The sequence below is a fragment of the Euprymna scolopes genome, chromosome 18 (assembly GCF_053919585.1).
Source record: "Euprymna scolopes isolate OS-2025 chromosome 18, ASM5391958v1, whole genome shotgun sequence".
NCBI lineage: Eukaryota > Metazoa > Mollusca > Cephalopoda > Sepiida > Sepiolidae > Euprymna > Euprymna scolopes.
Genome location: NC_136499.1, coordinates 78165707 through 78182159, shown reverse-complemented (window position 1 = coordinate 78182159; position 16453 = coordinate 78165707).

Here is a 16453-nt window from a genome sequence, read left to right as displayed (position 1 = left end):
AAAAACATTTGCAAAGGCTATCGAAGGAGGTGGAGAGAGCTGGACGTCTGGGAAGACTTGTTGTCACTCAGCTTCCAGAGAATACCACAGGTTTCCAATCAGATCGTTTATTGACTTGTGTGAAAGCTCCATGTGAGCCAATAATAATAATAATAATGAAACAAAATCGGTACAATCAGGCCCAGCATACACAAAATGTGACTGGAGTAAGATACGGGAAGAACGACATGATCACAATAGAAATGCCAAAAGGCTGAAAGACATGAAAGAAGAGTCACAGCAAATTAAAGAAAGGACAGAGAATGAAATCAACAAGGAAACCTCAAGACAATACTATGGGAAATGGCAACTTTTAGAGCACCAAGTCTCGATCGAATACATGTATACTGATTCAAACAATTCACAACACTACATGAAAGGCTAATTCAGAAACTGAGAAGATGTATCCAGAAAATAAACGTGCCAGAATAGATGACCAAAGGTAGAATCACACTGGTGCAAAAATTCATAGTAAAAGGAACCATCCCAAGCAACTATAGCCCTATAACATGCTTACCAACAATGTGGAAAATACTAACAACACAATTGAGAGAACAAATTTACCACTCTGTTCATAATCGTGAACTATTCCCTTAGGAACAGAAAAGCTGCCAAAAAAGAGAAAGAGGAACACATGACTTACTATATATAGACCAAAAGATCCTGAAGCAAGTAAAAAGTCGAAAAAAGAACATGGCATGGATCGACTACAAGAAAGCGTACAACAGGATCTTTCCAGTATACCTGAGAACGTACAAAATACCAGGCAAGATCATCAATTTGATTGAAAATGCAATAAGAACATGGAAACTTAAACTAGCAGCTGATAGACAATACATAACTAAGATTAAAATACAAAGAAGTATCTTTCAAAGGGGTTCGCTATTACCACTACTGCTCATCATATCCAAGATACTCCTTATATTGTTAGATATTAAGAAAGTGCCAAGCTAGATACAAGTTCACTAATACAAATGAAAGAATAAACGACCTGAAATTGTTGGCAAAAACCTTAAAAGGACTAGAAATATAACCAGAATATTTATAAATATAGCCCAAATATTTGAATGGAATTTGGTATGGAAAATTATGCACTGCTGATCATGAGAAGGGGAACATTGGAGGCAAGGGAAGGCATTGAACTACCCAACCAAACAGAGATGAGGGTTAAGGTTAACAAACAGAGATGAGGGTGATAGGTTAATATATAAACTACAAATCTTTGGAAGTTCTCGAAGCAGACACCATCAAAGCAACAAAAATTAAATGAGCAGTGTCACTAGTAAGATAATCCGAACCGTTTATAGGTTAAAGTAAAGAAGAACTGAAGCATCTCGACCAGAAAACCAGGAAACTTATGACTATACACAATGCACTACACCCAACGGAGGATGTGAAAAGGAAAGGCGTAGGAAGGACACTGATTTGTATTTGTAAACAACATAAAAAAGAATTAGAAAAATACACAATGCAAAATACTAAAAAGATAATTAGCACAATAACAGGCACTGAAAAAGCGAACAAGACAAAAAGAAAAGAGAGGCAAGGTATAAATCTAGGAAAGAAAAATGGAAAAAGAAACGGTTACACGGACAAATCATAAGGATGGTAAAAACACAAAAACACTTGGACACAACTACAAAAAGGAAACCTAAACAGAGAAACTGAATCCCCATAACAGCCGCACAAGATAACACTATCAGAACAAACTACATTGAACAAAGATCGACAAGACACAAGAAAACAGTAAATGCAGACAGTGTGGACAAAGAGACGAAACAATAAACCACATAATAAGCGAATGCAGCAAACTAGCCTTAAAAGAATATAAAAATAGACATGGTCAAGTGACGAAGGCAGTACACTGTGAATTATGCAGGTAACTGTATCTTGAACACCCAGGAAAATGGTAGAAGCACAAACTGACAAATTTGTTCTGTTGAATTTTAACTGTCAGACCTAAATAGCATTTCAACTACCAAATCGGTATTTAATTCCTCTGTTATACACATAATTACGAAGGAATGTCAAATTATTTCATCAGTAATATATCATATCCGGTCATGTATATCTTTCCATAAGAGAAAAATCACCTTGGACGCCATTATATTAATGGACAGTTATCTATGTTCATTCTTACAGACACGTTAACATGTTAACAAACACGAGGGGAAACGAATGAAGACATATTCAAGGCAATGGCTGAAACTCTAGAGGAAATCCTCCAGTATGTAGTGGAATGTGAACAAAAATGGATTGTAATATTCAATAATGCCAAGACTAAGCTTCTTTCCTTTAATAATTATTAGAAGCCATGGCTAATAATACATTACCTGAAAGTACTTTGTTCAAAGACCTCGGCTTAGTATTTACAGGGAATAGATACATTGATTGCATTGCCATGCTACTTCAAAGAAGATGGGCTCTCTCTACCGTGCTAGAAAGTATCATGTACCTTTAGAAGACCACCATTCGCCCATGTATGGAGTATTGTTGACACATTTAGGCTGGTGCATCTTCTACTAGTTTCTCACTCTTAGACAAGGTTCAAAAGAGAATTGCCAGCCTAATAGGCCCCACAGTGTCAGCTAGGCTTCAACCTTTGTCCTGATGAAATATGACATCCCTCTGCCTGTTTTACAAGTATTTAATGGTAGGCGCTCCAACGAACTACAAGTCCTTGTATTCCCTTAATATAAATACCGCTGACAAATCCAACAATCAGCAAAATCCCACCCCACACAGTAGAGATCCTCAGATGCCAGAAAGCTTTCTATTCTAATAGTTTCTCCCCTACGACTGGTAGACTTTGGAATTCTCTTCCGGGTCCCTTCTTTTCTGACTGTACTAACATGGAGAAATTCAAATGTGATGTAAACATACATCTTGCTGCTCAACTCCCTACATAGTATCCCTGTAAATTATGTCCTAGATCGTAGCCCCTACATCAAAGTGCATCATGCCTTGTTTGGGGTTAAAATGCAATTAAAATAAAAAGAATAAAGGCAAATAACAGAAAAAGAGAAACAGAAAGGTATATTGAGAGAAATATAAATAGAGAAATAAATATCCTGATTATTATTATTAGTAGTAGTAGTAGTTGTAGTATTAGTATTAGTAGTAGTAGTAGTAGTAGTAGTAGTAGTAGTAGTAGTAGTAGTAGTAGTAGTAGTAAATAAATATACTGATAATGTTTTTTTATTAACATTATTATTATTTATTATATTAAATATCCTGATAATGTTTTTATTATTAGTATTATTATTTTCTTGAAAAAAGATTTCTGCCTCAACAGAAAACTATTCATCAACGTGTTTACCTGGAAAATTATTTTACCGAAAACTATTAATATTAAACTTTAAAAAGAAAGATACTAGAATTTAAAAAAATAATACTTATGTTATTAATGTAATAATATTTTGTTTACACTCAATCCGATGTGCCTTATGCACTAATAAAAATGTAATTGGCATTTTGTTGCACGTTTTTTAGATTTTAAATATTTATAAATTTTCTCATTATAAAAACGATTATCATATTGATTATAATTTTTTGACAGACGAAATAAAATTAATTGCATATAAAACATTAGAAGACAAATGAAAAATTATCCAAATTATATCAATACATTTTGGCAAATTATGTAAATATATTTTGTAAAACATGATTATTTAGTAAATTGATCTGAAATTTATTTGATTTTAAAAGAAAAAAACATGAATTGAAAAATTTTAAATCAATAAATTATCAATACATTTTGTCATTATAAAAAAGAATGATTGAATTCATTTTAATTGGCAAAAAAAAAAAAACTATAAAATCCAAAATCAGCCAATTATCAATAAATTTTGTCATTATAAAAAATGTATTCGTGTACATTCGATATAATTTATGTATGCTATTTAATTTTAATAAAAAAAAACAACATTTTTCTCACTATAATTATTAAAATAAAACAATAATCATTTTTATGACAATATATTGATAATTCGCTATGGTTTTTACAGCAATGTTATTTTTTTCTTTGGCAAATAAAAATTAATTTAATAATCATATTTTTATGACAACAAAATTTATTGATAATTTAATGATATTAGATTTTTCTCAAAATCTAAAGTTTTTCTTCTAATGTTTTATATGCAATTAATTTTATTTTCCGTAGGTACAGCATAAAAAAAAACAAATTTTAAATTTCTTCACCAAATATTTAATGAATTCCTTCATACAGCTTCATTACTTTTCTTCACTCACCCCCCCTCTCTCTCTCTCTCTTTCTCTCTCTCTCTCTCTCTCTCTCTCTCTCTCTCTCTCTCTGTAAAAATCAATGTGCAGGCGATAAGAAAATATAAACCGCTTAAAGTGAGAATGAAAAGGGTAGACTCAATAATTCTAGCAAGCAGTCAGTCTGATGCTGTAAGAAATAAAGAGTAGTTTTAGTAACAGTAATAGTTCCAGCGAACAGTTATTAAATGTTATGTTATGTAAGTATGAATAGTTGCCCGGTTGGAAAACCCTTAAGAATCGATTTTGTAAAAAAGATTTTTTTTAATCGATATTATATCAAATTATATAAAATAATATCTGATATGGAACAGAAGAACATGGAGTATTATTATCACTATTCCAAAGGAATTCATTCAATATTTGGCAAGGAAATTAAAAATTTGTTTTTTCATGCAGTACCCACGGTTTCATTACTCAATTAGTCTGCAAGTAACATTTTGTTTCGCCGAGCAGTTACTTGCTCGACTAATTTAATTGCTTATAACAACAGACTATTATGCTTATTATATTATTATTCGTTTTATCTGCTAAAGCATTTCTTCAATTCGGAATATCTATGCATTTCAGTATTTTGTAAAGATGGGTGAAGAACGATTTACATTAATAATTCGTTTCGATGTTGTACATTTGCTATGTATTTGCTAAGAACGTACATCCTTAAAAGATTACAATTGATAAACAAATAGATCATTGACGTTTAATTTTGATTAATACTATTATGAATCTTTTTATTTACTTTTTACTTATGCGAAACTACAAAAGAAGTTAAAACCGTGATGTTTCTTCATTTCTAACGAGCTGAATTTAATGATTTTTGTTTTAGTTCGTTTTAGTTTTTATATCAGAAAAAGAATCAACCAGTCTCTGTCACAGACTCAAAATCAGCTTTACATTTACTGGTAATCTCAAGAACACCGGATCGGGACAAACTCGCTGTTTCTTATCGTTAAGCACTTTTAGTTGAAATAAAAGTCAGTCAATTTAGCTCTTATGTATAGATCATCATATAATGGTTAGATCACTCTGGCAGACGTTAAAAAACATTTAAAATAAATGTTTAAGTTTCAACAGTATTTATCGCTGTTAACGGTAGCCGAGTGGTTCAGTAGCCTAATGAGCCAGAGATGGCTTCTGTTGCTGGGTTCGAATCTATTGACCAGTGTTAATCGTGACACCCTGCACAAATTATTCCCAAAAGGATGAAACAATAGTGATTGTAGGTATTTAATAATTATTATAATAAATAATTATGTCAGCCCCTTTAAGAAACTCGTTGCCGGGTTCGATGCATGTCTATCAACTGGTGTTAATCGTGGCACTGATGATTCCCAAAAGGATGAAACACTAGTATCTGTAGGTATTAATTAATTATTATATATATACTAAACTACCCGTGACCCGTTGGGTCAGTATGTTATATTATCTATGGAATTCACGTATGAGTATGGCACTTGTGACATAAAGAAAATAGTTTTTTTTTTACATAACAGAAACATTTCTATGAAAGTATATTAAAATGAAAAAAGAATATAGATAGATTTCTATGAGTCGTTCTGTTTACCATAATTGATTATTTTTGAAAAAAAAAATTACAGTTACTGAATTATAAGTGGTTGGCCATACTTATAGGTAAATGTGCACTGAACTGATACCATAATACTTATTATAGTTAAATTCAAATTTTGATATATCTGCTTTTTTTTTACATCGTTCATTTCTGTATTACGTATAAGTTATTTTAAACCCCACTCTTCCCATCTTAAATAATAATTTCGAAATAATAACGGTAATATTTCAGTGCGCAGGTCAAAATCTGCAAAAGAAGCGATTTGTGTTTATTTGTTTACGTTGTTATGGGTTAATGTTTATGCACAGATGTTGTAAACCGGAAAGTGGGTTGCATACATCGTTACAAGGTCATTTGAGTTTTATAATTATATATATATATGGAGACTAATGTTGCATGCTTTCGCAATCATCAGTGCAGAAAAGTGACGATCATTACTGGTCTGGAGATTCGAACCCAGCTACAAAGTTACCTTTGGCTCCATTTGCTAAACATTTTCTTGAAGCCACCATCCACTGCCACGAGAATTAAGGCAATTTAACAACTGTAAATGCTAAATCAGGATTATGTGTGCATGAGTTTAAGCTTATAAATAATAAATTCGTTAGTATATATCCGTTTCAGTATTGTTTGATACTAAAATTGTTTTTACTAAAACTAATCTATATTTTAACATATTTGTTTCCATTTTCTATTTAATTCTATACGAGAATCTAGGAGGTCTTTGTTGTTCAGCATGTCCTGCTTTTTTTGTAACTTCTTATTCTCTATGATTCTTCGCTGTCTCGTATGTGTAATTAGTTCCACAAAGGCAGATGGTTTACGTCTTTTCTTCATATGTAATTAACTCCACCTAACTTTTTCATATCTCCACGTATTACGGTTTTCTGATGTTCTACATTTTTACTGCTTTACATTCATGGCAATATGTCTCCACTGATTAAATTAAAGGTTCGACGCAAGATTCCGTATATGTTTCTGAATTTGATTAAAGTGTTTCTGAGTTTAAAAAGATTAATCTGAAGAAAGTCAAAGTTTACATTCGATAAAATGCTGTGAATGTAACACCAAAAGCGAGAACAACAAGTTCAGCAAATACAAATTATTTTTTGTAGTCTTTTTTCTTTTTATTTTTCTTTTAACTTCCAGTAAATTCAGATTCAAAAATTTAATCTGAAAGCTACCATGTTATTCTTTTCTTATACAATACTATTTAACAAATTATTTTCACTACTTACATTCTTAGCATTTCCAAACAATTTGGGGCAGTAATTAATTACTCTCTCTCTCTCTCTCTTTCTCTCTCTCTCTCTCTCTTTGATATTTAATGGGGTGAGTGATTAAATTGCTTGTTCCATTTGAAATTTAAAATTTTAGTATAAAATGCAATTACATCATCTTACATTGTTTTACCCAATTTTTCCAATCACACCTGCTATTTCAAATTTTCCTCAATAATCAATCCGTCCTTTATGCATGTATTGCTATTTTATCATTATTTTGACTCTATATTTCAGTAATGTTACCACAGAGTCTTGTGAAATGTAGGCCTGTTTAGATAAAAGATAGAAAATTAATATTTTATGAACTGATACGTTAATCTTGAGCTACAGGGGAGTCCACGATAATAGATTTTTGTTTTCACGTGTCACGATCAGAGGCTTGTTCTGAGTGAAGGCCGGTTTTACAGAAACATACAGGATGTCAGCCTTCCTCTTAGTTGCTCCCTGATGACTTCACATTTAAAAGTAAGTTTGTAACTATTTCGTTGTCACCCCTTAGTACATGTTCTAGACATCTGACCCGCAACTCTCTCAAACAGTACAATGGTTTTAAATGTGGTCAAAGTGTGTAACTCCTGAGATCCACATTACATCACGTGTCCAAATTATATTTTAGTACTTTATTATATCTATTTTATTTTTACTTTTCGATTCTTTAACTTCATACTGAAAACACTGAAACGTGATGTGCAACGGATAAAGTACTAAGTAATAATCAATTCTAATGATTCATGTTCGTGGAATAACTAAATCGTTTCTAGAAAAGCAATCTTGATTGTCTCTTGAAAATAAACAATTTAACATGGTAACAGATTAGTGATAAATATTAGCGAATGCTGCCATTTTAAAATCGTGTAACATGAATATTAACAAATGCGACAAAATCATTAATTTAGTAATCGTAATATTTGGATTATTCAAACTCCTGCGTGTTATTTTCACGTTTCAGTCAATGTAGTTGTTTACTTTCTTCAGGTGTATCTTGTAAAACTCGGCAAACTTTCTGTCGAATTAGGAAATCTGCTTGGAATTTCGAATGGAACCTGAGAGTAGCATGCTCTCATTTCGTCAGCCATGACTGTGTAAGATGTCCTAAGTAATTCGAAATAGTATTTTGACTAACGATTGAACTATTAACCTTAGAAAAGTGTAACTAACAATTGAATTTTAGCAAGTACTTTATCCGTTATGTCACAGGTCGGAGATTATATTGACCGAAAAATTGTGAAAATAAAAGTCAAAATGAGAAAAGTAGGATGAATAATCCAAATAATTCAAATCATCAAAATTATCAAATTATCAATACTTATTTTAAAAAATTCTGAAACATAATTTATCTAGGTTAGAAAATTATTATTTCCTCAGTTTTCTATTTGTTTCAAATATATCTTCTCCTCTAGCAGTCATAATTTATGATATTGAAATGTTTTACATACCACGTTATGTTTCTAGTTCTTATATAAGAACATCATATTTTCCATCAGTAAAGTAAGGTAAGTGAAAATTACCTGAGCCTTTCTTAAAAGCTCAGCAGATTCTGATTTTAAAAGTTCCCAGAATGGCAATATAGCAATCAATAACTGGCAACCACATCTACATCTATAAGTTAGTATATAACGTGTGTTATGTAAATGTTTCTGATATTTATTTCTGAACTGAACTTCTTATGTGTAATTTTCAGGGCAGACAGGAGATAATATTGTGGAGGCTATGGATTTCATGTTTTGATAAATTCTACAATAAATGTAATCTTGCTATAACTTAAGAAATTCTACAGAGTTAATATATGATAAGAATTAACATAGATCAGTTGATATGTAAGTTTGTGCATGGGTCGAGAATCACAGTGGTATTCAATTATAGATGATCCTTTTAGCAATAACTCGTTTTGGCAGACATTACTATTATAGATGTGCTGTCTGTTTAAAGACAAAACTATATTATTACTTTCATTAATTGTACTATTATACTATCTTTTAACGTTTACTAAACTTTTTTCTGATTAATGTATTATTATTTCAGCACTCAATTCAGAGCTGTTGCAGTATCTGTTCTCTTGTCATAAAACCATCTTCCCAAGCATTACCTCTTCCATTGTGAGGAGAGTAGCGGAGTAAATGTTCTGTTCTCAGGACACTATCCTCCTTTACAGTGATAGTGTAGTATCTATTTATTCGTCATGGTAACATCCTCCCAGGTATTACCTCTTCTTTTGAGAGAGTAGTGTATTATATGTTCGTTTGTCATAATGCCCCCCCCCCCAAAAAAAAATTACCTCCTGGTAGTTTAGAACCTTTCCTGTTGTCATGGAAATTCTGCAAGGGAATTTCCTGTTCCTTCGAGGAGGGCACTGATAAACAATCAGAAATATGCAATCTAGTTGCATTATTTTACTTGTATCAATAATGACTCAAGCATCTTATATATGATGAAAAATATTTTAACTTTCAAAGTTTTGTTAATCTAAGTGCATTGGTTACGTTTTGACTAATTTTATGAGCTACAAAATTGTATAATTTCAGTAGTTCAGCATTTTTGTGGATTATAAGAAATTTAGAGCGTAACATAAGTAATAATATGTATATAAACAATTGTTTTACTATAAATCTTTTAAAATTTAATTTCATATCCTAATTATATTTATGTTACTTCGCGATAATGAATTGTTTTATAAAAAATTATTAATTAAATATTTGATATAACAATTAACTTTGTTTAGAATTTAATTTACAGTTGTTTTTATCGAACATTGTAAGTTATTACCGAAAAAATGTTTTGAATTAACTATTTAAGAAATTGTCTAATTTAATTTATTAATGTGTAAAGTTAATGTTTTCTGCCATTCATTAAGTATAAACTCATACTTATTTACAGCAAAATAAATTTTAAGTAATTTTTTTAAAAAATTTTATCAAAAATTAAATATTTAAATATATTTTAAGTATTAATATTTAACTTAATTCTTTTTAATTATTTCACAAATAGCATTTTCGAAAATAAATATCCATTTATATTTTACCAATTTGTTCGTTATAATATGAAGTAGAGTGAAATTTTCACTTTATCATTGATAAAATTTCTAAAACATGCTAGATTTAAAAAAAAATGAGTAAGATTGGTTTGTGTTCTAAATTCTTTTTTATATTTCAAATTCAAAGTCATTTGAATCTGTCAGTTACAAGTCCATTTACTGCTACCGAATCACCAGATTCAAATATTTAGTAAGAGCCATATTTTATGTTGCATCTTTTACTCAGCAGTAAAATTAATATGTTAGTTTTTTGGATTTTAATAATCTTATGGATAATATAATTTTATAATAATTGTGATCATGCAAAAGCTACTACCAGAAATCGTTGCTAACATCAAAGTTTACTGACATAAAAATTAATCTTTGACAATAAACCTAATTTAAGTAATGCAGTATTTTCTGGTAACTTTCCAAAATGTGGATGATTATCAATAAACAGATCCATTTTAAAAAATTGACACGACCGTCCTCAGATTTAAAACAATCTTTGTCATGTTCTCTCTGAGTGGAAGTGCGGCAGTAGGGAGGGGCATACGTATAAAAATCTATCTGGACAATCATTATCCGAAATAAAACTTCAATTATTTATTCAAAAAGCTGCAATCTTGTTCAAAAGCAAAACCGAAAATTACTGAATAACTGGATTTTATTCATTTTTATTTGGTTCCTTATTTTTCTGTGATTGGGTATTTTCTATGAAATCTTCTGAAAGGATATTCAAAAAGATAAGAACAAATCAGATTTATAAAAAAATTTTCTTTCATTCCGATTTAAAAAATTTTTCTGTTTAAATGTTTTGCAAAGTTTTCCTTTATTGAAAAGTTATTCTTGCACTAAATTCAACTTTCTCTAACAAAAGAGAGTCACCTAAAAGAAAACACAGTTTAAAGTTGTTTTCTACATTTTTATTAATTTGCATTCCTATCAAATGATGTGTGTATTTATACATTTTCTTTTCACCAAGTGAGAGCACTTCTTTTCTTTTATTCATGCAATTACACTTTTAAACGGCATCTTTGTGATAGACTCCGAATATACAGATCTATTAAAAACATATTGAAATATTGCAAATTATGCATTTAATATTATTCTCCTTCTCTAATAAAGTCCAATGTGTATTTATTTGTATATTACTTCCATCATATAAGACAACATTTAGTAATAAAACACGTGTTTTTACACATGCTGCATGAAACTAGTGGTGGTGTGAAGCGAGAAAATCAGATCACTTTTACATGAAATGAATTTGGGGAAGAAATATTCACTCTGTTTTTATAGAGCAGAAATAGTAATAATTTATATATGAAAAATTAAGTTACTGAAATAATGATTTTATATTCATGTTTTAACATGTCTTGGGTACGATCATTGTCTAAGCATAATTATTTTCTGTCATCGTTAAGAGAAGGAGTACACTAGAGTGTCTAATATTTCAGTACATGTGCATACAGTTTATATATATATATATATATGTATATATATATATATATATATATATATATATATATATATATATATATATATATATATATATATATTATTATTATTATTATTATTATTATTTATGTAAATGCAGTCATATAATTTGCTCTCTTTGATTGAGCACTATCAACGACCCTTGTTGAAATTCAGTTAAATATTAAGATTTCTGTAATCCAGAGTTTCACAGAATGCGTCCTTTCATCAGAGGAAAGATATTAGCAAATAATTATTATAGCAAAGCAATGAATTTGCTGGTATTGGCATAAACTGAAACTGCATTATATGAAAACTAATCATACATACAAAAAAGTTAGTGTAAGTCAGTTAGTTTTTTAGTATCATGTCGAACAATAAATTCTTGTAAATTTTTTTTTTACATAGTCATCATCACTTATCAAGACCCAGAGGCCACTCGAGGATGAGGCTTAAAGTGTGTACAGTAGTGAATTGAACAATATAGTAATCGATAGTAATGGAAATTCGGTAAATTGGTTAACTTAAGTGAAACGACTCATCAAAAACTTGTTTACGTTGGACTTGAAGACAACCATATTACAGTCAGCTAGAAAGCAGGAAAACGGAAGACAGTTTCACAGGCGTGCAGTTCTAAGAAAGAAGCTTTGTTCATGGAATTTATGTTTAGGTTAAGGCACAGAGAAAGAGTGAGGGGGGATTATTGATAGTGTTTTCTGCTAGACGAGTGTTTCTTGTGCAAGTTTTGTGAGGAGGACCTCAGTGGAGCGCTTGCCATGAAAATAACGATAAAGCAGAGACAAACTCGCAACATCAACAGAGGTTGCAGGGAAGAGAAAAGGACATCTCCTACGAGGCTACGGTCTATTTTGAACTCTATCAAGGCAGGATAAGTCCTTTCTAGCAGCTTCTGCCCAGATGTGACAACAGTACTCCATCCTTGGACGTACCTGGCTCTTATATAGATAGAGACTTGCATTGGTATTGAGATATCTACTGAATCGATAGAAGGATCCAATCATTTTTCCAGCGGCCTTGGCAACGGATTTGATGTATGTGTTCCATTTCAGATCAGGAGTAAAGGTCAAGCCCAGAAACTTGTGAAAACAGTAGGCCTCCCCAAGACGAGAGCCATTCATTTCAATTGATGCCAGATGGGGATCAGAGCGTTGATGATGTAAAGATAAAAGTTTGGTTAAAAGTAAACAGCTACTTCTTTCTCCATTGTACCACGTGTTCAAGATCAGAGGAGAGAGAATCAGAGAGAATTTATAATTGTGTTGTTTTATGACAAGCTCTGTTTCCTATATTAGTTGTATTGAGCTTTTTATTTGGTAGGGATTACTATATAAATATTATTTATATATTTGCTTTAAGTTTACTGGAACTTTTGTCTTATAAACTTAATTTGTATTTTATACACACACACACGCGCGCGCGCGCGTGCGCGCACACACACACACACATACATATATATATATATATATATAATTTTAGTCATTCAATAAATTAAAAAATTTATGACGTGAAATGGTTAAATATATATATATATATATATATATATATATATATACATATATATATATATAATTGTTTATTGTTATATAAACATGCTCACATTCCGCTGCTACAAATAGCCACTTGTTTCAATCAAACAACAGATATCATCAGGCAGCGACTTGACTATTCAAAAGTTCAATGAATAATCTTTATTATTAAGATTATTCATTGAACTTTTGAATAGTCAAGTCGCTGCCTGATGATATCTGTTGTTTGATTGAAACAAGTGGCTATTTGTAGCAGCGGGATGTGAGCATGTTTATATAACAATAAACAAGTATTATCAGCTCTTTTTATTGAGCACTATCTAACAACCTCGTTGAATTCATTAGTCCATTACTTTTGAATATAAAAAACCCCGAGTATATATATATATATATATATATATATATATATATATATATATATATATATATATATATACTAGCATGGGTGCTCGGCGTTGCCCAGGTGTTTGGAGGTGTGTGTTGAGCAAAAGAAAAAAAGTGGTAGTAGGAGGGCAGGCTCGAACCAGTACCGCGAAGGAGCAAAAGAATGTGAAAAAAACGTTACGTCTTTGCTGTTATGACCACCGCCAAACCGGAAACGACGTAGGCTTAAATTATGGCTAGACAATCGAAAAGAGGGGATGATTTTCAAAAATATCGGCGAAAAAAGCAATCCCTCCCTGTAGAAAAGTGCCCAGTTGAGGGGGAAGAAATTGATGTCTTTAGACACTTTTTTGGTAGTTGTCGTTTGAAGGGTCGAGCTTCAAAACGATACTGATCTTGTGAAAATCCGTCGCCTCAGTCGAAAGTTTTAGGCAGACATGCAAACATACATACATTTATATATTTGTAGCTCGAATTTTCGACCCAAACTGATTAAAAAGCTTGTCCTATCTCTGAATACCCTTTATATAAAATTTCAAATGTTTAGACCTGAAATTGTCTGAGTAATTTGGTAGATACTGCAGAGGTCAAATTTTTTTAACTTTGACCCCTATTATGACCCCTTAGCGTTTATTATTTTGGGCTCAAATCAAATTATTAAGTAAGATCCATATCCAAAGAACCTATATCTAATATTTCAAGTGTTTAGACCCAAAATTGTCGTAGGAGTTTGGTAGAGTTCTTAAAGGTCAAATTATTGAACCCCCTTAGCAGCCAAATTTCTGGCCGAAAACAGATTACAAAGATTTTCCCAAATCTCCATACCCTGTATATCAAATTTCGAGTCTGTAGACTGGAAATTGACAGTTATTGCGTAGAGAAATATACACAGACAGACACTTTCACTTTTATTGACATATAGATAGATATATGTGTGTGTGTATGTGTTTGTGTGTGTGCGTGTGTGTTTAAGATTCTATATTGAATTCCCTCATTCGCGCATGTTTAATACAGTATAGTTTTTTCTGGGTCTAGTTTCTCAATCTTTTAAACATCACTTGTCATTAAGCTAATAAGTTGTCCACATTTTTCATATGACCTACAAATAATGTCTGAAGATTACTTGTGGAAGTCGAAAGTAAGAAGTAAGAAGATACAAAATGATTTATCTGAAAACCAACAAATTCTATTTTAAATTAATGTAAATAGATAACAAAATCACGAGTTTCTTTATGATTTGTATGTAAATATCATGATCTATTGCTATTTCAAACAAATGCCAATATTCTAAATTAGTTTTGTTTACTGTAACGGAAAACCAATTAAATAGGTTTTCTTATTTGAAAGTAGCATTAAAAAATATATTCAAGAAAAAATATGTTAACAATATTTTTTCTTAGAAATAGTGACACAGTATCTTGTCATATATAATCTATATTTTGTTAAAACTCGTATGATGTCGTTTGTCATCATACACATTTCATCCCTCTATTAACATTGCAGATAGTTGATGAAAGAGAGAGAGAAAGAGAGAGAGAGTGAGAGAGAGAGTGGGAGAGAGAGAGGAGATAAGCAACAAACAAACAAACAAACAAAAAACAAAACAAATAGGAATCATTTTATCATAAAAAATAAAAACGTATATTAATTAAGTAACTTCAAATATGTTCAATATCTAAGTGTAATTACCAGGAAAACCTTATGCAGATTAATTGACATTTCAACGATGTTAAAAGCTTCCTCACGCATATAAACAATGCATTAATAGAATCAAATGAAAGACTAATATACTCCTAGAAATTTTAAAAATAAATGAAATGGTAAAATAAATTAACAAAAAATAACATATTTATCTATATATATATCTAAGATAAAACAAACGAATCCACCCGTATACTTGACTCCGACAGACAATGTGCAAGTCTCCTTGACCTTTTTCTTACAACTTGCGCAGAAATGTACTTATTCTCCATTCTATCTCCGTTGGGATCTTTCAGTTGTCTTTGCTAAGATAAAATCAAAATGTAATAAGTCCCTAGATGCACCTCTCCATTGTATTGTATATGGATACTCCATGGTTGATTAGGCTAACTTCCAAACATTTATATCAAATATACCTCTGCACTCCATATTAAAAAATAATGTGTCCTCTGTAGTATCTGACTGAATGGTTAATTGTTGATATAGACCACTTCGTATCCTCCCAGAAATTCCAGCAAAAGCCCAACAGCCAGATGTGGTTTACCCCAAAATGTGCTGCTGCCATTGCGCACAGAAATCACTATTCCCATTGCTTCCAACATAAAAGATGTTGTGAAACTAAAACCACCTTTAGGACTGCCAGCAACCTTTGTAAAAGAGTAATAAAGAATTCAAGAGATTCGTATGCTCAGTATGTCAAGTATAAAGTAGCTGAGCAGCAGCTTGGTTCCCACCAGTTTAAGCGAATAACAAACAGGGTCTTCAACAGAAGCCCTCTATCTCTTCCATCACCAATGGACCTGAGGTAATTTCGTCAGGATTTTATAAAGCAAAACTATTTGGCAAGAACTTTGCAACAAATTCAACTCTTTGCGATCAGGGACACCTACCCTATGTTTTTTCTTCCCGTGACTGAAAACACAATATGCTACATACAAATATCTGTACATGATGTTGACAAACTCATCAAAAACCTTGATTCCAGTAAAGCAACTGGCCCCAACAGCATTCCAGGCACAGTACTCAAAAAGCTTTAACAAGAACTAGCTTCAATACTTACAAAACTGTTTGAGCGTAGCCTTTAGGAGAAATGCTTCCCAACACTCTGGAAAACTTCAGCAGTCTACCCTGTGTTTAAAAATTCCGGAGATCGGTCATTTCC